A 23006-nucleotide genomic window follows, 5' to 3' on the forward strand; every position below is an offset into this window, starting at 1 on the left:
GACAGACTCTAGGTCCATCCACCTCATGACAAATAGCTCCATTTCGTTTCTTTTTCTGGCTGAGTAATATTCCATTGTATATATGTGCCACATCTTCTTTATCCATTTATCCGATGCAGGACACTCAGTTTGTTTCCATCTCCGGGCTACTGTAAATAGAGCTGCAGTGAACATTGTGGCACATGACTCTTTTTGAATTAGGGTCTTCTCAGGGTATATGCCCAGTAGTGGGATTGCTGGGTCCTATGGTAGTTCTATTGGTAGTTTTTTAAGGAACCTCCAGGCTGTTCTCCACAGTGGCTGTACCAATTCACATTCCCAGCATCAGTGCAAGAGGGTTCCCTTTTCTCCCCACCCTCTCCAGCATTTATTGTTTCTAGATTTTTTGAGGATGGCCATTCTGACTGGTGTGAGATGACATCTCATTGTAGTTTTGATTTGCATTTCTCTAATGATTAATGACGTTGAGCATTCTTTCGTGTGTTTGTTGGCAGTCTGTATATCTTCTTTGGAGAAATGTCTGTTTAGGTCTTCTGCCCATTTTTGGATTGGGTTGTTTGGGGTTTTTTGTTATTGAGCTGCATGAGCAGCTTGTAAATCTTGGAGATTAATCCTTGGTCAGTTGCTTCATTTGCAAATATTTTCTCCCATTCTGGGGGTTCTCTTTTCATCTTGTTTATGGTTTCCTTTGCTGTGCAAAAGCTTTGAAGTTTCACTAGGTCCTATTTGTTTATTGTTGTTTTTATTTCCATTTCTCTAGGAGGTGGGTCAAAAAGGATCTTGCTGTGATTTATGTCATAGAGGGTTCTGCCTATGTTTTCCTCTAAGAGTTTGATAGTTCCTGGCCTTACATTTAGGTCTTTAATCCATTTTGAGCTTATTTTTGTGTATGGTGTTAGGGAGTGATCTACTCTCATACGTTTACATGGACCTGTCCAGTTTTCCCAGCACCACTTATCGAAGAGGCTGTCCTTTCTCCACTGTACATTCCTGCCTCCTTTATCAAAGGTAAGGTGACCGTATGTGCGTGGCTTCATCTCTGGGCTTTCTATCCTGTTCCATTGATCAATATTTCTGTCTTTGTGCCAGTACCATGCTATATTGGTTACTGTAGCTTTGTATTGTACTCTGAAATCAGGGTGCCTGGTTCCTCCAGCTCCGTTTTTCTTCCTCAAATTGCTTTGGCTGTTCGGGCTCCTTTGTACCTCCATACAAATTGTGACACTTTTTGTTCTGGTTCTGTGAAAAATGCCGGTGGTAGTTTGACAGGGATTGCATTGAATCTGTAGATTGCTTTGCGTAGTAGAGTCATTTTCAAAATGTGGATTCTTCAAATCCAAGAACATGGTATATCTCTCCATCTATTTGTATCATCTTTCATTTCTTCCATAAGTGTCTTATAATTTTCTGCATACAGGTCTTTTGTCTCCTTGGGTAAGTTTATTCCTAGATATTTTATTCTTTTTGTTGCAGTGGTAAATGGGAGTGTTTTCTTGACTTCACTTTCAGATTTTTCATCATTAGTCTATAGGAATGCCAGAGATTTCTGTGCATTAATTTTGTATCCTGCTACTTTACCACATTCATTGTTTAGCTCTACTAGTTTTCTGGTAACATCTTTAGGATTCTCTATGTATTGTATTATGTCATCTGCAAACCATGACAGCTTTACTTCTTCTTCTCCGATTTGGATTCCTTTGACTTCCTTTTCTTCTGTGATTGCTGTGAGTAAAACTTCCAAAACTATGTTGAATAAGAGTGGTGAGAGTGGGCAACCTTGTCTTGTTCCTGATCTTAGTGGAAATGCTTTCAGGTTTTCACCATTGAGGACGTTGTTGGCTGTGGGTTTGTCATATATGGCCTTTATTATGTTGAGGAAAGTTCCCTCTATGCCTACTTTCTGCAGGTTTTTTTTTTTTATCATAAATGGGTGTTGAATTTTGTCGAAAGCTGTCTCTGCATCTATTGAGAAGATCCTATGGTTCTTCTCCTTCAATTTGTTAATATGGTGTATCACGTTGACTGATTGCGTATATTGCAGAATCCTTGTATTCCTGGAATAAATCCCACTTGATCATGGCGTATGATCCTTTTAATGTGCTGTTGGATTCTCTTTCCTAGTAATTTGTTGAGGAGTTTTGCATCTATGTTCATCAGTGATATTGGCCTGTAGTTTTCTTCCTTTGTGACATCCTTGTCTGGTTTTGGTATCGGGGTGATGGTGGCCTCGTAGAATGAGTTTGGGAGTGTTCCTCCCTCTGCTATATTTTGGGTGAGTTTGAGAAGGATGGGTATTAACTCTTCTCTAAATGTTTGAAAGAATTCGCCTGTGAAGCCATCTGGTCCTGGGCTTTTGTTTGTTGGAAGATTTTTCATCAGAGTTTCAATTTCAGTGCTTGTCACTGGCCTGTTCATATTTTCTATTTCTTCCTGGTTCACTCTCAGCAGGTTGTGCCTTTCTAAGAATTTGTCCATTTCTTCCAGGTTGTCCATTTTATTGGCATAGAATTGCTTGTTGTAATCTCTCATGATCTTTTGTATTTCTGCAGTGTCAGTTGTTACTTCTCCTTTGGCATTTCTAATTCTATTGATTTGAATCTTCTCCCTTTATTTCTTGATACGTCTGGCTAATAGTTGATCGATTTTGTTTATCTTCTCAAACAACCAGCTTTTAGGTTTATTGACCTTTGCTATCGTTTCAGTCATTTCTTTTGCATTTATTTCTGATCTGATCTTTTTGATTTCTTTCCTTCTGCTAACTTTGGTTTTTTTTTTTTTTTCTGTTCTTCTTTCTCTAATTGCTTTAGGTGCAAGGTTAGGTTATTTACTCGAGGTGTTTCCCGTTTCTAAAGGTAGGATTGTAGTGCTATGAACTTCCCTCTTAGAACTGCTTTTCCTGCATCCCATAGGTTTTGGGTCGTCGTGTCTCCACTGTCACTTGTGTCTAGGTAGTTTTTGATTTCCACAGTGATCACTTAGTTTTTAAGTAGTGTATTGTTTAGCCGCCACGTGTTTGTATTTTTTACAGATCTTTTCCTGTCATTGATATCTAGTCTCATAGCGTTGTGGTCGGAAAAGATACTTGATACAATTTCTATTTTCTTAAATTTACCAAGGCTTCATTTGTGACTGAGGATATGATCTATCCTGGAGAACGTTCCATGAGCTCTTGAGAAAATCGTGTATGCTGTGGTTTTTGGATGGAATGTCCTATAAATAGTGATTAAGTCCATCTTGCTTAATGTATCTTTTAAAGCTTGTGTTTCCTTATTGATTTTCATTTTGGATGATCTGTCCATTGCTGAATGTGGGGTGTTAATGTCCCCTACTATGAATGTGTTACTGTCTATTTCCCCTTTTATGGCTGTTAGTATTTTCCTTATGTATTGAGGTGCTCCTCTGTTGGGTGCATAAATATTTACAATTGTTATATCTTCTTCTTGGTTCAATCCCTTGATCATTATGTAGTTTCCTTCTTTGTCTCTTCTAATAGTCTTTATTTTAAAGTCTACTTTGTCTCATATGAGAATTGCTACTCCAGCTTTCTTTTGGTTTCCATTTGCATGGAATAATTTTTTTCCGTCCCCTCACATTCAGTCTGTATGTGTCTCTAGGTCTGAAGAGGGTCTCTTTTTTTTCCCTTTTTTGTTTTTTACATGTTTACTGGAGTACAGTTGCTTTACAATGGTGTGTTACTTTCTGCTTTAAAACAAAGTTAATCAGTTATACACATACATATGTTCCCATATCTCTTCCCTCTTGCATCTCCCTCCCTCACACCCTCCCTCTCCTACCCCTCCAGGCGGTCACAAAGAACCGAGCTGATCTCTCTGTGCTATGCAGCTGCTTCCCACTAGCTATCTACCTTACGTTTGGTCGTGTATATATGTCCATGCCTCTCTCTCGCTTTGTCACAGCTTCCCCTTCCCCTTCCCGCTCCCCATAGCCTCAAGTCCATTCTCTAGTAGGTCTGTGTCTTTATTCCTGTCTTACCCCTAGGTTCTTCATGACATTTTCCCCTTAAATTCCATATATATGTGTTAGCACTCACTATTTGTCTTTCTCTTTCTGACTTACTTCACTCCGTACGACAGACTCTAGGTCCATCCACCTCATGACAAATAGCTCCATTTCGTTTCTTTTTCTGGCTGAGTAATATTCCATTGTATATATGTGCCACATCTTCTTTATCCATTTATCCGATGCAGGACACTCAGTTTGTTTCCATCTCCGGGCTACTGTAAATAGAGCTGCAGTGAACATTGTGGCACATGACTCTTTTTGAATTATGGTCTTCTCAGGGTATATGCCCAGTAGTGGGATTGCTGGGTCCTATGGTAGTTCTATTGGTAGTTTTTTAAGGAACCTCCAGGCTGTTCTCCACAGTGGCTGTACCAATTCACATTCCCAGCATCAGTGCAAGAGGGTTCCCTTTTCTCCCCACCCTCTCCAGCATTTATTGTTTCTAGATTTTTTGAGGATGGCCATTCTGACTGGTGTGAGATGACATCTCATTGTAGTTTTGATTTGCATTTCTCTAATGATTAATGACGTTGAGCATTCTTTCGTGTGTTTGTTGGCAGTCTGTATATCTTCTTTGGAGAAATGTCTGTTTAGGTCTTCTGCCCATTTATGGATTGGGTTGTTTGGGTTTTTTTGTTATTGAGCTGCATGAGCAGCTTGTAAATCTTGGAGATTAATCCTTGGTCAGTTGCTTCATTTGCAAATATTTTCTCCCATTCTGGGGGTTCTCTTTTCATCTTGTTTATGGTTTCCTTTGCTGTGCAAAAGCTTCGAAGTTTCACTAGGTCCTATTTGTTTATTGTTGTTTTTATTTCCATTTCTCTAGGAGGTGGGTCAAAAAGGATCTTGCTGTGATTTATGTCATAGAGGGTTCTGCCTATGTTTTCCTCTAAGAGTTTGATAGTTCCTGGCCTTACATTTAGGTCTTTAATCCATTTTGAGCTTATTTTTGTGTATGGTGTTAGGGAGTGATCTAATCTCATACGTTTACATGGACCTGTCCAGTTTTCCCAGCACCACTTATTGAAGAGGCTGTCCTTTCTCCACTGTACATTCCTGCCTCCTTTATCAAAGGTAAGCTGACCGTATGTGTGTGGCTTCATCTCTGGGCTTTCTATCCTGTTCCATTGATCAATATTTCTGTCTTTGTGCCAGTACCATGCTATATTGGTTACTGTAGCTTTGTATTATACTCTGAAATCAGGGTGCCTGGTTCCTCCAGCTCCGTTTTTCTTCCTCAAATTGCTTTGGCTGTTCGGGCTCCTTTGTGTCTCCATACAAATTGTGACATTTTTTGTTCTGGTTCTGTGAAAAATGCCGGTGGTAGTTTGAGACGGATTGCATTGAATCTGTAGATTGCTTTGCGTAGTAGAGTCATTTTCAAAATGTGGATTCTTCAAATCCAAGAACATGGTATATCTCTCCATCTATTTGTATCATCTTTCATTTCTTCCATAAGTGTCTTATAATTTTCTGCATACAGGTCTTTTGTCTCCTTGGGTAAGTTTATTCCTAGATATTTTATTCTTTTTGTTGCAGTGGTAAATGGGAGTGTTTTCTTGACTTCACTTTCAGATTTTTCATCATTAGTCTATAGGAATGCCAGAGATTTCTGTGCATTAATTTTGTATCCTGCTACTTTACCACATTCATTGTTTAGCTCTACTAGTTTTCTGGTAACATCTTTAGGATTCTCTATGTATTGTATTATGTCATCTGCAAACCATGACAGCTTTACTTCTTCTTCTCCGATTTGGATTCCTTTGACTTCCTTTTCTTCTGTGATTGCTGTGAGTAAAACTTCCAAAACTATGTTGAATAAGAGTGGTGAGAGTGGGCAACGTTGTCTTGTTCCTGATCTTAGTGGAAATGCTTTCAGGTTTTCACCATTGAGGACGTTGTTGGCTGTGGGTTTGTCATATATGGCCTTTATTATGTTGAGGAAAGTTCCCTCTATGCCTACTTTCTGCAGGTTTTTTTTTTTTATCATAAATGGGTGTTGAATTTTGTCGAAAGCTGTCTCTGCATCTATTGAGAAGATCCTATGGTTCTTCTCCTTCAATTTGTTAATATGGTGTATCACGTTGACTGATTGCGTATATTGCAGAATCCTTGTATTCCTGGAATAAATCCCACTTGATCATGGCGTATGATCCTTTTAATGTGCTGTTGGATTCTCTTTCCTAGTAATTTGTTGAGGAGTTTTGCATCTATGTTCATCAGTGATATTGGCCTGTAGTTTTCTTCCTTTGTGACATCCTTGTCTGGTTTTGGTATCGGGGTGATGGTGGCCTCGTAGAATGAGTTTGGGAGTGTTCCTCCCTCTGCTATATTTTGGGTGAGTTTGAGAAGGATGGGTATTAACTCTTCTCTAAATGTTTGAAAGAATTCGCCTGTGAAGCCATCTGGTCCTGGGCTTTTGTTTGTTGGAAGATTTTTCATCAGAGTTTCAATTTCAGTGCTTGTCACTGGCCTGTTCATATTTTCTATTTCTTCCTGGTTCACTCTCAGCAGGTTGTGCCTTTCTAAGAATTTGTCCATTTCTTCCAGGTTGTCCATTTTATTGGCATAGAATTGCTTGTTGTAATCTCTCATGATCTTTTGTATTTCTGCAGTGTCAGTTGTTACTTCTCCTTTGGCATTTCTAATTCTATTGATTTGAATCTTCTCCCTTTATTTCTTGATACGTCTGGCTAATAGTTGATCGATTTTGTTTATCTTCTCAAACAACCAGCTTTTAGGTTTATTGACCTTTGCTATCGTTTCAGTCATTTCTTTTGCATTTATTTCTGATCTGATCTTTTTGATTTCTTTCCTTCTGCTAACTTTGGTTTTTTTTTTTTTTTCTGTTCTTCTTTCTCTAATTGCTTTAGGTGCAAGGTTAGGTTATTTACTCGAGGTGTTTCCCGTTTCTAAAGGTAGGATTGTAGTGCTATGAACTTCCCTCTTAGAACTGCTTTTCCTGCATCCCATAGGTTTTGGGTCGTCGTGTCTCCACTGTCACTTGTGTCTAGGTAGTTTTTGATTTCCACAGTGATCACTTAGTTTTTAAGTAGTGTATTGTTTAGCCGCCACGTGTTTGTATTTTTTACAGATCTTTTCCTGTCATTGATATCTAGTCTCATAGCGTTGTGGTCGGAAAAGATACTTGATACAATTTCTATTTTCTTAAATTTACCAAGGCTTCATTTGTGACTGAGGATATGATCTATCCTGGAGAACGTTCCATGAGCTCTTGAGAAAATCGTGTATGCTGTGGTTTTTGGATGGAATGTCCTATAAATAGTGATTAAGTCCATCTTGCTTAATGTATCTTTTAAAGCTTGTGTTTCCTTATTGATTTTCATTTTGGATGATCTGTCCATTGCTGAATGTGGGGTGTTAATGTCCCCTACTATGAATGTGTTACTGTCTATTTCCCCTTTTATGGCTGTTAGTATTTTCCTTATGTATTGAGGTGCTCCTCTGTTGGGTGCATAAATATTTACAATTGTTATATCTTCTTCTTGGTTCAATCCCTTGATCATTATGTAGTTTCCTTCTTTGTCTCTTCTAATAGTCTTTATTTTAAAGTCTACTTTGTCTCATATGAGAATTGCTACTCCAGCTTTCTTTTGGTTTCCATTTGCATGGAATAATTTTTTTCCGTCCCCTCACATTCAGTCTGTATGTGTCTCTAGGTCTGAAGAGGGTCTCTTTTTTTTCCCTTTTTTGTTTTTTACATGTTTACTGGAGTACAGTTGCTTTACAATGGTGTGTTACTTTCTGCTTTAAAACAAAGTTAATCAGTTATACACATACATATGTTCCCATATCTCTTCCCTCTTGCATCTCCCTCCCTCACACCCTCCCTCTCCTACCCCTCCAGGCGGTCACAAAGAACCGAGCTGATCTCTCTGTGCTATGCAGCTGCTTCCCACTAGCTATCTACCTTACGTTTGGTCGTGTATATATGTCCATGCCTCTCTCTCGCTTTGTCACAGCTTCCCCTTCCCCTTCCCGCTCCCCATAGCCTCAAGTCCATTCTCTAGTAGGTCTGTGTCTTTATTCCTGTCTTACCCCTAGGTTCTTCATGACATTTTCCCCTTAAATTCCATATATATGTGTTAGCACTCACTATTTGTCTTTCTCTTTCTGACTTACTTCACTCCGTACGACAGACTCTAGGTCCATCCACCTCATGACAAATAGCTCCATTTCGTTTCTTTTTCTGGCTGAGTAATATTCCATTGTATATATGTGCCACATCTTCTTTATCCATTTATCCGATGCAGGACACTCAGTTTGTTTCCATCTCCGGGCTACTGTAAATAGAGCTGCAGTGAACATTGTGGCACATGACTCTTTTTGAATTATGGTCTTCTCAGGGTATATGCCCAGTAGTGGGATTGCTGGGTCCTATGGTAGTTCTATTGGTAGTTTTTTAAGGAACCTCCAGGCTGTTCTCCACAGTGGCTGTACCAATTCACATTCCCAGCATCAGTGCAAGAGGGTTCCCTTTTCTCCCCACCCTCTCCAGCATTTATTGTTTCTAGATTTTTTGAGGATGGCCATTCTGACTGGTGTGAGATGACATCTCATTGTAGTTTTGATTTGCATTTCTCTAATGATTAATGACGTTGAGCATTCTTTCGTGTGTTTGTTGGCAGTCTGTATATCTTCTTTGGAGAAATGTCTGTTTAGGTCTTCTGCCCATTTATGGATTGGGTTGTTTGGGTTTTTTTGTTATTGAGCTGCATGAGCAGCTTGTAAATCTTGGAGATTAATCCTTGGTCAGTTGCTTCATTTGCAAATATTTTCTCCCATTCTGGGGGTTCTCTTTTCATCTTGTTTATGGTTTCCTTTGCTGTGCAAAAGCTTCGAAGTTTCACTAGGTCCTATTTGTTTATTGTTGTTTTTATTTCCATTTCTCTAGGAGGTGGGTCAAAAAGGATCTTGCTGTGATTTATGTCATAGAGGGTTCTGCCTATGTTTTCCTCTAAGAGTTTGATAGTTCCTGGCCTTACATTTAGGTCTTTAATCCATTTTGAGCTTATTTTTGTGTATGGTGTTAGGGAGTGATCTAATCTCATACGTTTACATGGACCTGTCCAGTTTTCCCAGCACCACTTATTGAAGAGGCTGTCCTTTCTCCACTGTACATTCCTGCCTCCTTTATCAAAGGTAAGCTGACCGTATGTGTGTGGCTTCATCTCTGGGCTTTCTATCCTGTTCCATTGATCAATATTTCTGTCTTTGTGCCAGTACCATGCTATATTGGTTACTGTAGCTTTGTATTATACTCTGAAATCAGGGTGCCTGGTTCCTCCAGCTCCGTTTTTCTTCCTCAAATTGCTTTGGCTGTTCGGGCTCCTTTGTGTCTCCATACAAATTGTGACATTTTTTGTTCTGGTTCTGTGAAAAATGCCGGTGGTAGTTTGAGACGGATTGCATTGAATCTGTAGATTGCTTTGCGTAGTAGAGTCATTTTCAAAATGTGGATTCTTCAAATCCAAGAACATGGTATATCTCTCCATCTATTTGTATCATCTTTCATTTCTTCCATAAGTGTCTTATAATTTTCTGCATACAGGTCTTTTGTCTCCTTGGGTAAGTTTATTCCTAGATATTTTATTCTTTTTGTTGCAGTGGTAAATGGGAGTGTTTTCTTGACTTCACTTTCAGATTTTTCATCATTAGTCTATAGGAATGCCAGAGATTTCTGTGCATTAATTTTGTATCCTGCTACTTTACCACATTCATTGTTTAGCTCTACTAGTTTTCTGGTAACATCTTTAGGATTCTCTATGTATTGTATTATGTCATCTGCAAACCGTGACAGCTTTACTTCTTCTTCTCCGATTTGGATTCCTTTGACTTCCTTTTCTTCTGTGATTGCTGTGAGTAAAACTTCCAAAACTATGTTGAATAAGAGTGGTGAGAGTGGGCAACCTTGTCTTGTTCCTGATCTTAGTGGAAATGCTTTCAGGTTTTCACCATTGAGGACGTTGTTGGCTGTGGGTTTGTCATATATGGCCTTTATTATGTTGAGGAAAGTTCCCTCTATGCCTACTTTCTGCAGGTTTTTTTTTTTATCATAAATGGGTGTTGAATTTTGTCGAAAGCTGTCTCTGCATCTATTGAGAAGATCCTATGGTTCTTCTCCTTCAATTTGTTAATATGGTGTATCACGTTGACTGATTGCGTATATTGAAGAATCCTTGTATTCCTGGAATAAATCCCACTTGATCATGGCGTATGATCCTTTTAATGTGCTGTTGGATTCTCTTTCCTAGTAATTTGTTGAGGAGTTTTGCATCTATGTTCATCAGTGATATTGGCCTGTAGTTTTCTTCCTTTGTGACATCCTTGTCTGGTTTTGGTATCGGGGTGATGGTGGCCTCGTAGAATGAGTTTGGGAGTGTTCCTCCCTCTGCTATATTTTGGGTGAGTTTGAGAAGGATGGGTATTAACTCTTCTCTAAATGTTTGAAAGAATTCGCCTGTGAAGCCATCTGGTCCTGGGCTTTTGTTTGTTGGAAGATTTTTCATCAGAGTTTCAATTTCAGTGCTTGTCACTGGCCTGTTCATATTTTCTATTTCTTCCTGGTTCACTCTCAGCAGGTTGTGCCTTTCTAAGAATTTGTCCATTTCTTCCAGGTTGTCCATTTATTGGCATAGAATTGCTTGTTGTAATCTCTCATGATCTTTTGTATTTCTGCAGTGTCAGTTGTTACTTCTCCTTTGGCATTTCTAATTCTATTGACTTGAATCTTCTCCCTTTATTTCTTGATACGTCTGGCTAATAGTTGATCAATTTTGTTTATCTTCTCAAACAACCAGCTTTTAGGTTTATTGACCTTTGCTATCGTTTCAGTCATTTCTTTTGCATTTATTTCTGATCTGATCTTTATGATTTCTTTCCTTCTGCTAACTTTGGTTTTTTTTTTTTTCTGTTCTTCTTTCTCTAATTGCTTTGGGTGCAAGGTTAGGTTATTTACTCGAGGTGTTTCCCGTTTCTAAAGGTAGGATTGTAGTGCTATGAACTTCCCTCTTAGAACTGCTTTTTCTGCATCCCATAGGTTTTGGGTCGTCGTGTCTCCACTGTCACTTGTGTCTAGGTAGTTTTTGATTTCCACAGTGATCACTTAGTTATTAAGTAGTGTATTGTTTAGCCGCCACGTGTTTGTATTTTTTACAGATATTTTCCTGTCATTGATATCTAGTCTCATAGCGTTGTGGTCGGAAAAGATACTTGATACAATTTCTATTTTCTTAAATTTACCAAGGCTTCATTTGTGACTGAGGATATGATCTATCCTGGAGAACGTTCCATGAGCTCTTGAGAAAAACGTGTATGCTGTGGTTTTTGGATGGAATGTCCTATAAATAGTGATTAAGTCCATCTTGCTTAATGTATCTTTTAAAGCTTGTGTTTCCTTATTGATTTTCATTTTGGATGATCTATCCATTGCTGAATGTGGGGTGTTAATGTCCCCTACTATGAATGTGTTACTGTCTATTTCCCCTTTTATGGCTGTTAGTATTTTCCTTATGTATTGAGGTGCTCCTCTGTTGGGTGCATAAATATTTACAATTGTTATATCTTCTTCTTGGTTCAATCCCTTGATCATTATGTAGTTTGCTTCTTTGTCTCTTCTAATAGTCTTTATTTTAAAGTCTACTTTGTCTCATATGAGAATTGCTACTCCAGCTTTCTTTTGGTTTCCATTTGCATGGAATAATTTTTTTCCGTCCCCTCACATTCAGTCTGTATGTGTCTCTAGGTCTGAAGAGGGTCTCTTTTTTTTTCCCTTTTTTGTTTTTTACATGTTTACTGGAGTACAGTTGCTTTACAATGGTGTGTTACTTTCTGCTTTAAAACAAAGTTAATCAGTTATACACATACATATGTTCCCATATCTCTTCCCTCTTGCATCTCCCTCCCTCACACCCTCCCTCTCCTACCCCTCCAGGCGGTCACAAAGCACCGAGCTGATCTCTCTGTGCTATGCAGCTGCTTCCCACTAGCTATCTACCTTACGTTTGGTCGTGTATATATGTCCATGCCTCTCTCTCGCTTTGTCACAGCTTCCCCTTCCACTTCCCACTCCCCATAGCCTCAAGTCCATTCTCTAGTAGGTCTGTGTCTTTATTCCTGTCTTACCCCTAGGTTCTTCATGACATTTTCCCCTTAAATTCCATATATATGTGTTAGCACTCACTATTTGTCTTTCTCTTTTTGACTTACTTCACTCCGTACGACAGACTCTAGGTCCATCCACCTCATGACAAATAGCTCCATTTCGTTTCTTTTTCTGGCTGAGTAATATTCCATTGTATATATGTGCCACATCTTCTTTATCCATTTATCCGATGCAAGACACTCAGTTTGTTTCCATCTCCGGGCTACTGTAAATAGAGCTGCAGTGAACATTGTGGCACATGACTCTTTTTGAATTATGGTCTTCTCAGGGTATATGCCCAGTAGTGGGATTGCTGGGTCCTATGGTAGTTCTATTTGTAGTTTTTTAAGGAACCTCCAGGCTGTTCTCCACAGTGGCTGTACCAATTCACATTCCCAGCATCAGTGCAAGAGGGTTCCCTTTTCTCCCCACCCTCTCCAGCATTTATTGTTTCTAGATTTTTTGAGGATGGCCATTCTGACTGGTGTGAGATGACATCTCTTTGTAGTTTTGATTTGCATTTCTCTAATGATTAATGACGTTGAGCATTCTTTCGTGTGTTTGTTGGCAGTCTGTATATCTTCTTTGGAGAAATGTCTGTTTAGGTCTTCTGCCCATTTATGGATTGGGTTGTTTGGGTTTTTTTGTTATTGAGCTGCATGAGCAGCTTGTAAATCTTGGAGATTAATCCTTGGTCAGTTGCTTCATTTGCAAATATTTTCTCCCATTCTGGGGGTTCTCTTTTCATCTTGTTTATGGTTTCCTTTGCTGTGCAAAAGCTTCGAAGTTTCACTAGGTCCTATTTGTTTATTGTTGTTTTTATTTCCATTTCTCTAGGAGGTGGGTCAAAAAGGATCTTGCTGTGATTTATGTCATAGAGGGTTCTGCCTATGTTTTCCTCTAAGAGTTTGATAGTTCCTGGCCTTACATTTAGGTCTTTAATCCATTTTGAGCTTATTTTTGTGTATGGTGTTAGGGAGTGATCTAATCTCATACGTTTACATGGACCTGTCCAGTGTTCCCAGCACCACTTATTGAAGAGGCTGTCCTTTCTCCACTGTACATTCCTGCCTCCTTTATCAAAGGTAAGCTGACCGTATGTGTGTGGCTTCATCTCTGGGCTTTCTATCCTGTTCCATTGATCAATATTTCTGTCTTTGTGCCAGTACCATGCTATATTGGTTACTGTAGCTTTGTATTATACTCTGAAATCAGGGTGCCTGGTTCCTCCAGCTCCATTTTTCTTCCTCAAATTGCTTTGGCTGTTCGGGCTCCTTTGTACCTTCATACAAATTGTGACATTTTTTGTTCTGGTTCTGTGAAAAATGCCGGTGGTAGTTTGAGACGGATTGCATTGAATCTGTAGATTGCTTTGCGTAGTAGAGTCATTTTCAAAATGTGGATTCTTCAAATCCAAGAACATGGTATATCTCTCCATCTATTTGTATCATCTTTCATTTCTTCCATAAGTGTCTTATAATTTTCTGCATACAGGTCTTTTGTCTCCTTGGGTAAGTTTATTCCTAGATATTTTATTCTTTTTGTTGCAGTGGTAAATGGGAGTGTTTTCTTGACTTCACTTTCAGATTTTTCATCATTAGTCTATAGGAATGCCAGAGATTTCTGTGCATTAATTTTGTATCCTGCTACTTTACCACATTCATTGTTTAGCTCTACTAGTTTTCTGGTAACATCTTTAGGATTCTCTATGTATTGTATTATGTCATCTGCAAACCGTGACAGCTTTACTTCTTCTTCTCCGATTTGGATTCCTTTGACTTCCTTTTCTTCTGTGATTGCTGTGAGTAAAACTTCCAAAACTATGTTGAATAAGAGTGGTGAGAGTGGGCAACCTTGTCTTGTTCCTGATCTTAGTGGAAATGCTTTCAGGTTTTCACCATTGAGGACGTTGTTGGCTGTGGGTTTGTCATATATGGCCTTTATTATGTTGAGGAAATTTCCCTCTATGCCTACTTTCTGCAGGTTTTTTTTTTTATCATAAATGGGTGTTGAATTTTGTCGAAAGCTGTCTCTGCATCTATTGAGAAGATCCTATGGTTCTTCTCCTTCAATTTGTTAATATGGTGTATCACGTTGACTGATTGCGTATATTGAAGAATCCTTGTATTCCTGGAATAAATCCCACTTGATCATGGCGTATGATCCTTTTAATGTGCTGTTGGATTCTCTTTCCTAGTAATTTGTTGAGGAGTTTTGCATCTATGTTCATCAGTGATATTGGCCTGTAGTTTTCTTCCTTTGTGACATCCTTGTCTGGTTTTGGTATCGGGGTGATGGTGGCCTCGTAGAATGAGTTTGGGAGTGTTCCTCCCTCTGCTATATTTTGGGTGAGTTTGAGAAGGATGGGTATTAACTCTTCTCTAAATGTTTGAAAGAATTCGCCTGTGAAGCCATCTGGTCCTGGGCTTTTGATTGTTGGAAGATTTTTCATCAGAGTTTCAATTTCAGTGTTGTCACTGGCCTGTTCATATTTTCTATTTCTTCCTGGTTCACTCTCAGCAGGTTGTGCCTTTCTAAGAATTTGTCCATTTCTTCCAGGTTGTCCATTTTATTGGCATAGAATTGCTTGTTGTAATCTCTCATGATCTTTTGTATTTCTGCAGTGTCAGTTGTTACTTCTCCTTTTGCATTTCTAATTCTATTGATTTGAATCTTCTCCCTTTATTTCTTGATACGTCTGGCTAATAGTTGATCGATTTTGTTTATCTTCTCAAACAACCAGCTTTTAGGTTTATTGACCTTTGCTATCGTTTCAGTCATTTCTTTTTCATTTACTTCTGATCTGATCTTTATGATTTCTTTCCTTCTGCTAACTTTGGTTTGTTTTTTTTTTCTGTTCTTCTTTCTCTAATTGCTTTAGGTGGAAGGTTAGGTTATTTACTCGAGGTGTTTCCCGTTTCTAAAGGTAGGATTGTAGTGCTATGAACTTCCCTCTTAGAACTGCTTTTCCTGCATCCCATAGGTTTTGGGTCGTCGTGTCTCCACTGTCACTTGTGTCTAGGTAGTTTTTGATTTCTACAGTGATCACTTAGTTATTAAGTAGTGTATTGTTTAGCCGCCACGTGTTTGTATTTCTTACAGATCTTTTCCTGTCATTGAAATCTAGTCTCATAGCGTTGTGGTCGGAAAAGATACTTGATACAATTTCTATTTTCTTAAATTTACCAAGGCTTCATTTGTGACTGAGGATATGATCTATCCTGGAGAACGTTCCATGAGCTCTTGAGATAAACGTGTATGCTGTGGTTTTTGGATGGAATGTCCTATAAATAGCGATTAAGTCCATCTTGCTTAATGTATCTTTTAAAGCTTGTGTTTCCTTATTGATTTTCATTTTGGATGATCTGTCCATTGCTGAATGTGGGGTGTTAATGTCCCCTACTATGAATGTGTTACTGTCTATTTCCCCTTTTATGGCTGTTAGTATTTTCCTTATGTATTGAGGTGCTCCTCTGTTGGGTGCATAAATATTTACAATTGTTATATCTTCTTCTTGGTTCAATCCCTTGATCATTATGTAGTTTCCTTCTTTGTCTCTTCTAATAGTCTTTATTTTAAAGTCTACTTTGTCTCATATGAGAATTGCTACTCCAGCTTTCTTTTGGTTTCCATTTGCATGGAATAATTTTTTTCCATCCCCTCACATTCAGTCTGTATGTGTCTCTAGGTCTGAAGAGGGTCTCTTTTTTTTTCCTTTTTTGTTTTTTACATGTTTACTGGAGTACAGTTGCTTTACAATGGTGTGTTACTTTCTGCTTTAAAACAAAGTTAATCAGTTATACACATACATATGTTCCCATATCTCTTCCCTCTTGCATCTCCCTCCCTCACACCCTCCCTCTCCCACCCCTCCAGGCAGTCACAAAGCACCGAGCTGATCTCTCTGTGCTATGCGGCTGCTTCCCACTAGCTATCTACCTTACGTTTGGTCGTGTATATATGTCCATTGCCTCTCTCTCGCTTTGTCACAGCTTCCCCTTCCCCTTCCCGCTCCCCATAGCCTCAAGTCCATTCTCTAGTAGGTCTGTGTCTTTATTCCTGTCTTACCCCTAGGTTCTTCATGACATTTTCCCCTTAAATTCCATATATATGTGTTAGCATTCACTAGTTGTCTTTCTCTTTCTGACTTACTTCACCCCGTATGAGAGACTCTAGGTCCATCCACCTCATGACAAATAGCTCTATTTCATTTCATTTTCTGGCTGAGTAATATTCCATTGTATATAAGTGCCACATCTTCTTTATCCATTTATCCGATGCAGGACACTCAGTTTGTTTCCATCTCCGAGCTACTATAAATAGAGCTGCAGTGAATATTGTGGTACATGACTCTTTTTGAATTATGGTCTTCTCAGGGTATATGCCCAGTAGTGGGAGTGCTGGGTCCTATGGTAGTTCTATTGGTAGTTTTTTAAGGAACCTCCAGGCTGTTCTCCACAGTGGCTGTACCAATTCACATTCCCACCATCAGTGCAAGAGGGTTCCCTTTTCTCCCCACCCTCTCCAGCATTTATTGTTTCTAGATTTTTTGAGGATGGCCATTCTGACTGGTGTGAGATGACATCTCATTGTAGTTTTGATTTGCATTTCTCTAATGATTAATGACGTTGAGCATTCTTTCGTGTGTTTGTTGGCAGTCTGTATATCTTCTTTGGAGAAATGTCTATTTAGGTCTTCTGCCCATTTATGGATTGGGTTGTTTGGGTTTTTTTGTTATTGAGCTGCATGAGCAGCTTGTAAATCTTGGAGATTAATCCTTGGTCAGTTGCTTCATTTGCAAATATTTTCTCCCATTCTGGGGGTTCTCTTTTCATCTTGTTTATGGTTTCCTTTGCTGTGCAAAAGCTTTGAAGTTTCACTAGGTCCTATTTGTTTATTGTTGTTTTTATTTCCATTTCTCTAGGAGGTGGGTCAAAAAGGATCTTGCTGTGATTTATGTCATAGAGGGTTCTGCCTATGTTTTCCTCTAAGAGTTTGATAGTTCCTGGCCTTACATTTAGGTCTTTAATCCATTTTGAGCTTATTTTTGTGTATGGTGTTAGGGAGTGATCTACTCTCATACGTTTACATGGACCTGTCCAGTTTTCCCAGCACCACTTATCGAAGAGGCTGTCCTTTCTCCACTGTACATTCCTGCCTCCTTTATCAAAGGTAAGGTGACCGTATGTGCGTGGCTTCATCTCCGGGCTTTCTATCCTGTTCCATTGATCAATCTTTCTGTTTTTGTGCCAGTACCATGCTATATTGATTACTGTAGCTTTGTATTATACTCTGACATCAGGGTGCCTGGTTCCTCCAGCTCCGTTTTTCTTCCTCAAATTGCTTTGGCTGTTCGGGCTCCTTTGTGTCTCCATACAAATTGTGACATTTTTTGTTCTGGTTCTGTGAAAAATGCCAGTGGTAGTTTGAGAGGGATTGCATTGAATCTGTAGATTGCTTTGCGTAGTAGAGTCATTTTCAAAATGTGGATTCTTCAAATCCAAGAACATGGTATATCTCTCCATCTATTTGTATCATCTTTCATTTCTTCCATAAGTGTCTTATAATTTTCTGCATACAGGTCTTTTGTCTCCTTAGGTAAGTTTATTCCTAGATATTTTATTCTTTTTGTTGCAGTGGTAAATGTGAGTGTTTTCTTGACTTCACTTTCAGATTTTTCATCATTAGTCTATAGGAATGCCAGAGATTTCTGTGCATTAATTTTGTATCCTGCTACTTTACCACATTCATTGTTTAGCTCTACTAGTTTTCTGGTAACATCTTTAGGATTCTCTATGTATTGTATTATGTCATCTGCAAACCGTGACAGCTTTACTTCTTCTTCTCCGATTTGGATTCCTTTGACTTCCTTTTCTTCTGTGATTGCTGTGAGTAAAACTTCCAAAACTATGTTGAATAAGAGTGGTGAGAGTGGGCAACCTTGTCTTGTTCCTGATCTTAGTGGAAATGCTTTCAGGTTTTCACCATTGAGGACGTTGTTGGCTGTGGGTTTGTCATATATGGCCTTTATTATGTTGAGGAAATTTCCCTCTATGCCTACTTTCTGCAGGTTTTTTTTTTTTATCATAAATGGGTGTTGAATTTTGTCGAAAGCTGTCTCTGCATCTATTGAGAAGATCCTATGGTTCTTCTCCTTCAATTTGTTAATATGGTGTATCACGTTGACTGATTGCGTATATTGAAGAATCCTTGTATTCCTGGAATAAATCCCACTTGATCATGGCGTATGATCCTTTTAATGTGCTGTTGGATTCTCTTTCCTAGTAATTTGTTGAGGAGTTTTGCATCTATGTTCATCAGTGATATTGGCCTGTAGTTTTCTTCCTTTGTGACATCCTTGTCTGGTTTTGGTATCGGGGCGATGGTGGCCTCGTAGAATGAGTTTGGGAGTGTTCCTCCCTCTGCTATATTTTGGGTGAGTTTGAGAAGGATGGGTATTAACTCTTCTCTAAATGTTTGAAAGAATTCGCCTGTGAAGCCATCTGGTCCTGGGCTTTTGTTTGTTGGGAGATTTTTCATCAGAGTTTCAATTTCAGTGCTTGTCACTGGTCTGTTCATATTTTCTATTTCTTCCTGGTTCACTCTCAGCAGGTTGTGCCTTTCTAAGAATTTGTCCATTTCTTCCAGGTTGTCCATTTTATTGGCATAGAATTGCTTGTTGTAATCTCTCATGATCTTTTGTATTTCTGCAGTGTCAGTTGTTACTTCTCCTTTTGCATTTCTAATTCTATTGATTTGAATCTTCTCCCTTTATTTCTTGATACGTCTGGCTAATAGTTGATCGATTTTGTTTATCTTCTCAAACAACCAGCTTTTAGGTTTATTGACCTTTGCTATCGTTTCAGTCATTTCTTTTGCATTTATTTCTGATCTGATCTTTATGATTTCTTTCCTTCTGCTAACTTTGGTTTTTTTTTTCTGTTCTTCTTTCTCTAATTGCTTTAGGTGCAAGGTTAGGTTATTTACTCGAGGTGTTTCCCGTTTCTAAAGGTAGGATTGTAGTGCTATGAACTTCCCTCTTAGAACTGCTTTTTCTGCATCCCATAGGTTTTGGGTCGTCGTGTCTCCACTGTCACTTGTGTCTAGGTAGTTTTTGATTTCCACAGTGATCACTTAGTTATTAAGTAGTGTATTGTTTAGCCGCCACGTGTTTGTATTTCTTACAGATCTTTTCCTGTCATTGATATCTAGTCTCATAGCGTTGTGGTCGGAAAAGATACTTGATACAATTTCTATTTTCTTAAATTTACCAAGGCTTCATTTGTGACTGAGGATATGATCTATCCTGGAGAACGTTCCATGAGCTCTTGAGAAAAATGTGTATGCTGTGGTTTTTGGATGGAATGTCCTATAAATAGCGATTAAGTCCATCTTGCTTAATGTATCTTTTGAAGCTTGTGTTTCCTTATTGATTTTCATTTTGGACGATCTGTCCATTGCTGAATGTGGGGTGTTAATGTCCCCTACTATGAATGTGTTACTGTCTATTTCCCCTTTTATGGCTGTTAGTATTTTCCTTATGTATTGAGGTGCTCCTCTGTTGGGTGCATAAATATTTACAATTGTTATATCTTCTTCTTGGTTCAATCCCTTGATCATTATGTAGTTTCCTTCTTTCTCTCTTCTAATAGTCTTTATTTTAAAGTCTACTTTGTCTCATATGAGAATTGCTACTCCAGCTTTCTTTTGGTTTCCATTTGCATGGAATAATTTTTTTCCGTCCCCTCACATTCAGTCTGTATGTGTCTCTAGGTCTGAAGAGGGTCTCTTTTTTTTTCCTTTTTTGTTTTTTACATGTTTACTGGAGTACAGTTGCTTTACAATGGTGTGTTACTTTCTGCTTTAAAACAAAGTTAATCAGTTATACACATACATATGTTCCCATATCTCTTCCCTCTTGCATCTCCCTCCCTCACACCCTCCCTCTCCCACCCCTCCAGGCGGTCACAAAGCACCGAGCTGATCTCTCTGTGCTATGCGGCTGCTTCCCACTAGCTATCTACCTTACGTTTGGTAGTGTATATATGTCCATGCCTCTCTCTCGCTTTGTCACAGCTTCCCCTTCCCCTTCCCGCTCCCCATAGCCTCAAGTCCATTCTCTAGTAGGTCTGTGTCTTTATTCCTGTCTTACCCCTAGGTTCTTCATGACATTTTCCCCTTAAATTCCATATATATGTGTTAGCATTCACTAGTTGTCTTTCTCTTTCTGACTTACTTCACCCCGTATGACAGACTCTAGGTCCATCCACCTCATGACAAATAGCTCCATTTCATTTCTTTTTCTGGCTGAGTAATATTCCATTGTATATAAGTGCCACATCTTCTTTATCCATTTATCCGATGCAGGACACTCAGTTTGTTTCCATCTCCGGGCTACTATAAATAGAGCTGCAGTGAATATTGTGGTACATGACTCTTTTTGAATTATGGTCTTCTCAGGGTATATGCCCAGTAGTGGGAGTGCTGGGTCCTATGGTAGTTCTATTGGTAGTTTTTTAAGGAACCTCCAGGCTGTTCTCCACAGTGGCTGTACCAATTCACATTCCCACCATCAGTGCAAGAGGGTTCCCTTTTCTCCCCACCCTCTCCAGCATTTATTGTTTCTAGATTTTTTGAGGATGGCCATTCTGACTGGTGTGAGATGACATCTCATTGTAGTTTTGATTTGCATTTCTCTAATGATTAATGACGTTGAGCATTCTTTCGTGTGTTTGTTGGCAGTCTGTATATCTTCTTTGGAGAAATGTCTGTTTAGGTCTTCTGCCCATTTATGGATTGGGTTGTTTGGGTTTTTTTGTTATTGAGCTGCATGAGCAGCTTGTAAATCTTGGAGATTAATCCTTGGTCAGTTGCTTCATTTGCAAATATTTTCTCCCATTCTGGGGGTTCTCTTTTCATCTTGTTTATGGTTTCCTTTGCTGTGCAAAAGCTTCGAAGTTTCACTAGGTCCTATTTGTTTATTGTTGTTTTTATTTCCATTTCTCTAGGAGGTGGGTCAAAAAGGATCTTGCTGTGATTTATGTCATAGAGGGTTCTGCCTATGTTTTCCTCTAAGAGTTTGATAGTTCCTGGCCTTACATTTAGGTCTTTAATCCATTTTGAGCTTATTTTTGTGTATGGTGTTAGGGAGTGATCTACTCTCATACGTTTACATGGACCTGTCCAGTTTTCCCAGCACCACTTATCGAAGAGGCTGTCCTTTCTCCACTGTACATTCCTGCCTCCTTTATCAAAGGTAAGGTGACCGTATGTGCGTGGCTTCATCTCCGGGCTTTCTATCCTGTTCCATTGATCAATCTTTCTGTTTTTGTGCCAGTACCATGCTATATTGATTACTGTAGCTTTGTATTATACTCTGACATCAGGGTGCCTGGTTCCTCCAGCTCCGTTTTTCTTCCTCAAATTGCTTTGGCTGTTCGGGCTCCTTTGTGTCTCCATACAAATTGTGACATTTTTTGTTCTGGTTCTGTGAAAAATGCCAGTGGTAGTTTGAGAGGGATTGCATTGAATCTGTAGATTGCTTTGCGTAGTAGAGTCATTTTCAAAATGTGGATTCTTCAAATCCAAGAACATGGTATATCTCTCCATCTATTTGTATCATCTTTCATTTCTTCCATAAGTGTCTTATAATTTTCTGCATACAGGTCTTTTGTCTCCTTAGGTAAGTTTATTCCTAGATATTTTATTCTTTTTGTCTCAGTGGTAAATGGGAGTGTTTTCTTGACTTCACTTTCAGATTTTTCATCATTAGTCTATAGGAATGCCAGAGATTTCTGTGCATTAATTTTGTATCCTGCTACTTTACCACATTCATTGTTTAGCTCTACTAGTTTTCTGGTAACATCTTTAGGATTCTCTATGTATTGTATTATGTCATCTGCAAACCGTGACAGCTTTACTTCTTCTTCTCCGATTTGGATTCCTTTGACTTCCTTTTCTTCTGTGATTGCTGTGAGTAAAACTTCCAAAACTATGTTGAATAAGAGTGGTGAGAGTGGGCAACCTTGTCTTGTTCCTGATCTTAGTGGAAATGCTTTCAGGTTTTCACCATTGAGGACGTTGTTGGCTGTGGGTTTGTCATATATGGCCTTTATTATGTTGAGGAAAGTTCCCTCTATGCCTACTTTCTGCAGGTTTTTTTTTTTTATCATAAATGGGTGTTGAATTTTGTCGAAAGCTGTCTCTGCATCTATTGAGAAGATCCTATGGTTCTTCTCCTTCAATTTGTTAATATGGTGTATCACGTTGACTGATTGCGTATATTGAAGAATCCTTGTATTCCTGGAATAAATCCCACTTGATCATGGCGTATGATCCTTTTAATGTGCTGTTGGATTCTCTTTCCTAGTAATTTGTTGAGGAGTTTTGCATCTATGTTCATCAGTGATATTGGCCTGTAGTTTTCTTCCTTTGTGACATCCTTGTCTGGTTTTGGTATCGGGGCGATGGTGGCCTCGTAGAATGAGTTTGGGAGTGTTCCTCCCTCTGCTATATTTTGGGTGAGTTTGAGAAGGATGGGTATTAACTCTTCTCTAAATGTTTGAAAGAATTCGCCTGTGAAGCCATCTGGTCCTGGGCTTTTGTTTGTTGGGAGATTTTTCATCAGAGTTTCAATTTCAGTGCTTGTCACTGGTCTGTTCATATTTTCTATTTCTTCCTGGTTCACTCTCAGCAGGTTGTGCCTTTCTAAGAATTTGTCCATTTCTTCCAGGTTGTCCATTTTATTGGCATAGAATTGCTTGTTGTAATCTCTCATGATCTTTTGTATTTCTGCAGTGTCAGTTGTTACTTCTCCTTT

This window comes from Mesoplodon densirostris, chromosome 2 (assembly GCF_025265405.1).
Source record: "Mesoplodon densirostris isolate mMesDen1 chromosome 2, mMesDen1 primary haplotype, whole genome shotgun sequence".
NCBI classification, from domain to species: Eukaryota; Metazoa; Chordata; class Mammalia; order Artiodactyla; family Ziphiidae; genus Mesoplodon; species Mesoplodon densirostris.